This window comes from Festucalex cinctus, chromosome 14 (assembly GCF_051991245.1).
Source record: "Festucalex cinctus isolate MCC-2025b chromosome 14, RoL_Fcin_1.0, whole genome shotgun sequence".
NCBI lineage: Eukaryota > Metazoa > Chordata > Actinopteri > Syngnathiformes > Syngnathidae > Festucalex > Festucalex cinctus.
This window is the reverse complement of record NC_135424.1, coordinates 4,244,931-4,254,275: the sequence shown is the minus strand read 5'-3', so window position 1 is coordinate 4,254,275 and position 9,345 is coordinate 4,244,931.

The following is a 9,345-nucleotide window of genomic DNA, read 5'->3' as shown; positions in this document are numbered from 1 at the left end:
AAAAAACAAAATAGTCATGGTCTTAAAAAAAAAAAAAAAGCCTTACTATACATGGTCGTTTAAAAAAAAAATTGTCATATGGTCTTAACAAAAAAAAAGCCTTACTATACATGGTCCTTTAAAAAAAATGCCTTAGTATACATGGTCATTAAAAAAAAAGCCTTACTATACATGGTCGTTTAAAAAAAAAAAAAAGGCTCACTATACATGGTCGTTTAAAAAAATGCCTTAGTATACATGGTCATTAAAAAAAAAAGCCTTACTATACATGGTCGTTTAAAAAAAATGCCTTAGTATACATGGTCATTAAAAAAAAAAAAAAAAAAAAAAGCCTTACTATACATGGTCCTTTAAAAAAAAAAAAAAAAGGCTCACTATACATGGTCGTTTAAAAAAAAAAAAAAAAAAAGCCTTATATGGTCGTTTAAAAAAAATGCCTTAGTATACATTGTCGTTTAAAAAAAGCAAAAAAAAAAGGCTTACTATACATGGTCGTTTAAAAAAAAAAAATGCCTTACTATACATGGCCTTTTAAATTGGGTCCCATTTTTTATAGTCTTTGGTATGACCGGGGATTGAACCAACAACCTCCCAGTCTCAGGGTGGACACTCTACCACTAGACCACTAAGCTGGTAAATTATACATGGTCTATACATGGTCGTTTAAAAAAAAAAAAAAGCCTTACTATACATGGTCATTTAAAAAAAAACAAAATAGTCATGGTCTTAAAAAAAAAAAAAAAAGCCTTACTATACATGGTCGTTTAAAAAAAAAATTGTCATATGGTCTTAACAAAAAAAAAGCCTTACTATACATGGTCCTTTAAAAAAAATGCCTTAGTATACATGGTCATTAAAAAAAAAGCCTTACTATACATGGTCGTTTAAAAAAAAAAAAAAGGCTCACTATACATGGTCGTTTAAAAAAATGCCTTAGTATACATGGTCATAAAAAAAAAAAGCCTTACTATACATGGTCGTTTAAAAAAAATGCCTTAGTATACATGGTCATTAAAAAAAAAAAAAAAAAAAAAAGCCTTACTATACATGGTCCTTTAAAAAAAAAAAAAAAAGGCTCACTATACATGGTCGTTTAAAAAAAAAAAAAAAAGCCTTACTATACATGGTCCTTTAAAAAAAAAAAAAAAGGCTCACGATACATGGTCGTTTAAAAAAAAAAAAAGCCTTACTATACATGGTCGTTTAAAAAAAATGCCTTAGTATACATGGTCGTTAAAAAAAAAAAAAAATAGTCATGGTCTTAAAAAAAAAAAAAAAGCCTTACTATACATGGTCGTTTAAAAAAAGAAAGAAAAAAAAGCCTTATATGGTCGTTTAAAAAAAATGCCTTACTATATATACATGGTCGTTTATAAAAAAAAAAAAAAAAAAAAAAAAAAAAAAAACACTTACTATACATGGTCGTTTAAAAAAAAAATAGTGTAAAAAAAAAAAGAGCCTTACTATACATGGTCGTTTAAAAAAATAAAATAAAAAAGCCTGACTATACATTTAAAAAAAAAAAAAAAAAATGCCTTACTATACATGGTCGTTTTGAAAAAAAAAAAAAAAAAGCCTTATATGGTCGTTTAAAAAAAATGCCTTAGTATACATTGTCGTTTAAAAAAAGCAAAAAAAAAAGGCTTACTATACATGGTCGTTTAAAAAAAAAAAATGCCTTACTATACATGGCCTTTTAAATTAGGTCCCATTTTTTATAGTCTTTGGTATGACCGGGGATTGAACCAACAACCTCCCAGTCTCAGGGTGGACACTCTACCACTAGACCACTGAGCTGGTAAATTATACATGGTCTATACATGGTCGTTTAAAAAAAAACAAAATAGTCATGGTCTTAAAAAAAAAAAAAAAGCCTTACTATACATGGTCGTTTAAAAAAAAAAAAAAGGCTCACTATACATGGTCGTTTAAAAAAATGCCTTAGTATACATGGTCATTAAAAAAAAAAGCCTTACTATACATGGTCGTTTAAAAAAAATGCCTTAGTATACATGGTCATTAAAAAAAAAAAAAAAAAAAAAAGCCTTACTATACATGGTCCTTTAAAAAAAAAAAAAAAAGGCTCACTATACATGGTCGTTTAAAAAAAAAAAAAAGCCTTACTATACATGGTCCTTTAAAAAAAAAAAAAAAGGCTCACGATACATGGTCGTTTAAAAAAAAAAAAAGCCTTACTATACATGGTCGTTTAAAAAAAATGCCTTAGTATACATGGTCGTTAAAAAAAAAAAAAAATAGTCATGGTCTTAAAAAAAAAAAAAAAGCCTTACTATACATGGTCGTTTAAAAAAAGAAAGAAAAAAAAGCCTTATATGGTCGTTTAAAAAAAATGCCTTACTATATATACATGGTCGTTTATAAAAAAAAAAAAAAAAAAAAATAAAAAAAAAAACACTTACTATACATGGTCGTTTAAAAAAAAAATAGTGTAAAAAAAAAAAGAGCCTTACTATACATGGTCGTTTAAAAAAATAAAATAAAAAAGCCTGACTATACATTTAAAAAAAAAAAAAAAAATGCCTTACTATACATGGTCGTTTTGAAAAAAAAAAAAAAAAAGCCTTATATGGTCGTTTAAAAAAAATGCCTTACTATACATGGCCTTTTAAATTGGGTCCCATTTTTTATAGTCTTTGGTATGACCGGGGATTGAACCAACAACCTCCCAGTCTCAGGGTGGACACTCTACCACTAGACCACTAAGCTGGTAAATTATACATGGTCTATACATGGTCGTTTAAAAAAAAAAAAAAGCCTTACTATACATGGTCATTTAAAAAAAAACAAAATAGTCATGGTCTTAAAAAAAAAAAAAAAGCCTTACTATACATGGTCGTTTAAAAAAAAAATTGTCATATGGTCTTAACAAAAAAAAAGCCTTACTATACATGGTCCTTTAAAAAAAATGCCTTAGTATACATGGTCATTAAAAAAAAAGCCTTACTATACATGGTCGTTTAAAAAAAAAAAAAAGGCTCACTATACATGGTCGTTTAAAAAAATGCCTTAGTATACATGGTCATTAAAAAAAAAAGCCTTACTATACATGGTCGTTTAAAAAAAATGCCTTAGTATACATGGTCATTAAAAAAAAAAAAAAAAAAAAAAAGCCTTACTATACATGGTCCTTTAAAAAAAAAAAAAAAAGGCTCACTATACATGGTCGTTTAAAAAAAAAAAAAAAGCCTTACTATACATGGTCCTTTAAAAAAAAAAAAAAAGGCTCACGATACATGGTCGTTTAAAAAAAAAAAAAGCCTTACTATACATGGTCGTTTAAAAAAAATGCCTTAGTATACATGGTCGTTAAAAAAAAAAAAAAATAGTCATGGTCTTAAAAAAAAAAAAAAAGCCTTACTATACATGGTCGTTTAAAAAAAGAAAGAAAAAAAAGCCTTATATGGTCGTTTAAAAAAAATGCCTTACTATATATACATGGTCGTTTATAAAAAAAAAAAATAATAAAATAAAAAAAAAAAACACTTACTATACATGGTCGTTTAAAAAAAAAATAGTGTAAAAAAAAAAAGAGCCTTACTATACATGGTCGTTTAAAAAAATAAAATAAAAAAGCCTGACTATACATTTAAAAAAAAAAAAAAAAAATGCCTTACTATACATGGTCGTTTTGAAAAAAAAAAAAAAAAAGCCTTATATGGTCGTTTAAAAAAAATGCCTTAGTATACATTGTCGTTTAAAAAAAGCAAAAAAAAAAGGCTTACTATACATGGTCGTTTAAAAAAAAAAAATGCCTTACTATACATGGCCTTTTAAATTAGGTCCCATTTTTTATAGTCTTTGGTATGACCGGGGATTGAACCAACAACCTCCCAGTCTCAGGGTGGACACTCTACCACTAGACCACTGAGCTGGTAAATTATACATGGTCTATACATGGTCGTTTAAAAAAAAACAAAATAGTCATGGTCTTAAAAAAAAAAAAAAAGCCTTACTATACATGGTCGTTTAAAAAAAGAAAGAAAAAAAAGCCTTATATGGTCGTTTAAAAAAAATGCCTTACTATACATGGTCATTAAAAAAAAAAGCCTTACTATACATGGTCGTTTAAAAAAAAAAAAAAAGGCTCACTATACATGGTCGTTTAAAAAAAAATAGTCATATGGTCTTAACAAAAAAAAAGCCTTACTATACATGGTCGTTTAAAAAAAGAAAGAAAAAAAAGCCTTATATGGTCGTTTAAAAAAAATGCCTTACTATACATGGTCGTTTAAAAAAAACAAAAAAACACTTACTATACATGGTCGTTTAAAAAAAAAATAGTGTAAAAAAAAAGAGCCTTACTATACATGGTAGTTTAAAAAAATAAAATAAAAAAGCCTGACTATACATTTAAAAAAATAAAAAAATAAAAAATGCCTTACTATACATGGTCGTTTTGAAAAAAAAAAAGGCTTACTATACATGGTCGTTTAAAAAAAAAAAAAAAAAGCCTTATATGGTCGTTTAAAAAAAATGCCTTAGTATACATTGTCGTTTAAAAAAAGCAAAAAAAAAAGGCTTACTATACATGGTCGTTTAAAAAAAAAAAAAAAAGCCTTACTATACATGGCCTTTTAAATTGGGTCCCATTTTTTATAGTCTTTGGTATGACCGGGGATTGAACCCACAACCTCCCAGTCTCAGGGTGGACACTCTACCACTAGACCACTGAGCTGGTAAAATATACATGGTCTATACATGGTGGTTTAAAAAAAAAAAAAAAAAAAAAAAAAAAAAGCCTTAATATACATGGTCGTTAAAAAAAAAAAAAAAAAAAAAAGCCTTACTATACATGGTCATTTAATGAATAAAAAAATAAAAAAATAAAAAAATAAAAAAGCCTTACCATACATGGTCGTTTAAAAAAAAATAAATAAATCATGGTCTTGGAAAAAAAAAAAAAGTCTTACTATACATGGTCGTTTAAAAAAAAAAAAAAAGCCTTTATGGTCGTTTAAAAAAAATGCCTTAGTATACATGGTCATTTAAAAAAAAAAAAAAAAAAGCCTTACTATACATGGTCGTTTAAAAAAAAAAAAAGCCTTATATGGTCGTTTCAAAATATGCCTTAGTATACATGGTCGTTTAAAAAAAAAAATGCCTTAGTATTCTACATGGTCGTTTTAAAAAAAGAAATAGTCATATGGTCTTTAAAAAAAAAGCCTTACTATACATGGTCGTTTAAAAAAAAAACCTTACTATACATGGTCATTTAATGAATAAAAAAATAAAAAAATAAAAAAGCCTTACCATACATGGTCGTTTAAAAAAAAAAAAAAAAAATCATGGTCTTGGAAAAAAAAAAAAAAGTCTTACTATACATGGTCGTTTAAAAAAAAAAAAAAAGCCTTTATGGTCGTTTAAAAAAAATGCCTTAGTATACATGGTCATTAAAAAGTTGGAAAAAAAAAGAGCCTTACTATACATGGTCGATTAAAAAAAAAAAAAAAAAAAAAAAAAAGCCTTATATGGTCGTTTAAAAAAAAATGCCTTAGTATACATGGTCATTTAAAAAAAAAAAAAAAGCCTTACTATACATGGTCGTTTAAAAAAAAAAAAAAAGTGAAAAAAAAAGAGCCTTATATGGTCGTTTAAAAAAAATGCCTTAGTATACATTGTCGTTTAAAAAAAGAAAAAAAAGCCTTACTATACATTGTCGTTTTAAAAAAAGAAATAGTCATATGGTCTTAAAAAAAAAAAAAAAAAAAAAAAGCCTGACTATACATGGTCATTAAAAAAAATAAATAAATCCTTATATGGTCGTTTAAAAAAATGCCTTAGTATACATGGTCGTTTAAAAAAAATAAATAAATAATAGTCATGGTCTTAAAAAAAAAAAGCCTTACTATACATGGTCGTTTAAAAAAAAGAAATAGTCATAAGGTCTTAAAAAAAAAGCCTTACTATACATGGTCGTTTAAAAAAAAAAAAAGCCTTATATGGTCGTTTCAAAATATGCCTTAGTATACATGGTCGTTTAAAAAAAAAAATGCCTTAGTATTCTACATGGTCGTTTTAAAAAAAGAAATAGTCATATGGTCTTTAAAAAAAAAGCCTTACTATACATGGTCGTTTAAAAAAAAAACCTTACTATACATGGTCATTTAATGAATAAAAAAATAAAAAAATAAAAAAGCCTTACCATACATGGTCGTTTAAAAAAAAAAAAAAAAATCATGGTCTTGGAAAAAAAAAAAAAAGTCTTACTATACATGGTCGTTTAAAAAAAAAAAAAAAGCCTTTATGGTCGTTTAAAAAAAATGCCTTAGTATACATGGTCATTAAAAAGTTGGAAAAAAAAAGAGCCTTACTATACATGGTCGATTAAAAAAAAAAAAAAAAAAAAAAAAAGCCTTATATGGTCGTTTAAAAAAAAATGCCTTAGTATACATGGTCATTTAAAAAAAAAAAAAAAGCCTTACTATACATGGTCGTTTAAAAAAAAAAAAAAAGTGAAAAAAAAAGAGCCTTATATGGTCGTTTAAAAAAAATGCCTTAGTATACATTGTCGTTTAAAAAAAGAAAAAAAAGCCTTACTATACATTGTCGTTTTAAAAAAAGAAATAGTCATATGGTCTTAAAAAAAAAAAAAAAAAAAAAAAGCCTGACTATACATGGTCATTAAAAAAAATAAATAAATCCTTATATGGTCGTTTAAAAAAATGCCTTAGTATACATGGTCGTTTAAAAAAAATAAATAAATAATAGTCATGGTCTTAAAAAAAAAAAGCCTTACTATACATGGTCGTTTAAAAAAAAGAAATAGTCATAAGGTCTTAAAAAAAAAGCCTTACTATACATGGTCGTTTAAAAAAAAAAAAAGCCTTATATGGTCGTTTAAAAATATGCCTTAGTATACATGGTCGTTTAAAAAAAAAAATGCCTTAGTATTCTACATGGTCGTTTTAAAAAAAAGAAATAGTCATATGGTCTTAAAAAAAAAAAAAAAAAGCCTTACTATATATGGTCATTTAAAAAAAGAAATAGTCATATGGTCTTTAAAAAAAAAGCCTTACTATACATGGTCGTTTAAAAAAAATGCCTTAGTATACATGGTCATTAAAAAAAAAAAAAAAAAAAAAAAACCTTACTATACATGGTCGTTTAAAAAAAAAAAAAAAAAAAAGCCTTACTATACATGGTCGTTTTAAAAAAAAGAAATAGTCATATGGTCTTTAAAAAAAAAAAAGCCTTACTATACATGGTCGTTAAAAAAAAAAGAAAAAAAAAGCCTTATATGGTCGTTTAAAAAAAATGCCTTAGTATACATGGTCGTTTAAAAAAAATAAATAAATAATAGTCATGGTCTTAAAAAAAAAAAGCCTTACTATACATGGTCGTTTAAAAAAAAGAAATAGTCATAAGGTCTTAAAAAAAAAGCCTTACTATACATGGTCGTTTAAAAAAAAAAAAAGCCTTATATGGTCGTTTAAAAATATGCCTTAGTATACATGGTCGTTTAAAAAAAAAATGCCTTAGTATTCTACATGGTCGTTTTAAAAAAAGAAATAGTCATATGGTCTTAAAAAAAAAAAAAAAAGCCTTACTATATATGGTCATTTAAAAAAAGAAATAGTCATATGGTCTTTAAAAAAAAAAGAAAAAAAAAGCCTTATATGGTCGTTTAAAAACAATGCCTTAGTATACATGGTCGTTTAAAAAAAAAAAAAAAGCCTTACTATACATGGTCGTTTTAAAAAAAGAAATAGTCATATGGTCTTAAAAAATAAATAAATAAATAAAATAAGCCTTACTATACATGGTCGTTAAAAAAAAAAAAAAAAAAAAAAAGCCTTACTATACATGGTCGTTAAAAAAAAAAAAAAATAGTCATGGTCTTAAAAAAAAAAGCCTTACTATACATGGTCGTTTTTTTTTTTTTTTTTTTTAAAGCCATGGTCGTTTAAAAAAACAAAAAACAAAAAACAACAACAAAAAAAACTTACTATACATGGTCGTTTAAAAAAAAAAATAGTGTAAAAAAAAAAAAGAGCCTTACTATACATGGTCCTTTCAAAAAAAAAAAAAAAAAAAGCCTTACTATACATGGCTTTTTAAATTAGGTCCCATTTTTTATAGTCTTTGGTATGACCCCGCCGAGGGATTGAACCCACGACCTCCCAGTCTAAGGGTGGACACTCTACCACTAGACCACTGAGCTGATAAACTATCCATGGTCTATACATGGTCGTTTAAAAAAAAAAAAAAAGCCTTACATGGTCATTAAAAAAAAAACGCCTTAGTATACATTGTCGTTTAAAAAAAAAAAAAAAAAAGCCTTACTATACATGGTCGTTTAAAAAAAGAAAGAAAAAAAAGCCTTATATGGTCGTTTAAAAAAAATGCCTTACTATACATGGTCATTAAAAAAAAAAGCCTTACTATACATGGTCGTTTAAAAAAAAAAAAAAAGGCTCACTATACATGGTCGTTTAAAAAAAAATAGTCATATGGTCTTAACAAAAAAAAAGCCTTACTATACATGGTCGTTTAAAAAAAGAAAGAAAAAAAAGCCTTATATGGTCGTTTAAAAAAAATGCCTTACTATACATGGTCGTTTAAAAAAAACAAAAAAACACTTACTATACATGGTCGTTTAAAAAAAAAATAGTGTAAAAAAAAAAGAGCCTTACTATACATGGTAGTTTAAAAAAATAAAATAAAAAAGCCTGACTATACATTTAAAAAAATAAAAAAATAAAAAATGCCTTACTATACATGGTCGTTTTGAAAAAAAAAAAGGCTTACTATACATGGTCGTTTAAAAAAAAAAAAAAAAAGCCTTATATGGTCGTTTAAAAAAAATGCCTTAGTATACATTGTCGTTTAAAAAAAGCAAAAAAAAAAGGCTTACTATACATGGTCGTTTAAAAAAAAAAAAAAAAGCCTTACTATACATGGCCTTTTAAATTGGGTCCCATTTTTTATAGTCTTTGGTATGACCGGGGATTGAACCCACAACCTCCCAGTCTCAGGGTGGACACTCTACCACTAGACCACTGAGCTGGTAAAATATACATGGTCTATACATGGTGGTTTAAAAAAAAAAAAAAAAAAAAAAAAAAAAAGCCTTAATATACATGGTCGTTAAAAAAAAAAAAAAAAAAAAAAGCCTTACTATACATGGTCATTTAATGAATAAAAAAATAAAAAAATAAAAAAATAAAAAAGCCTTACCATACATGGTCGTTTAAAAAAAAATAAATAAATCATGGTCTTGGAAAAAAAAAAAAAGTCTTACTATACATGGTCGTTTAAAAAAAAAAAAAAAGCCTTTATGGTCGTTTAAAAAAAATGCCTTAGTATACATGGTCATTTAAAAAA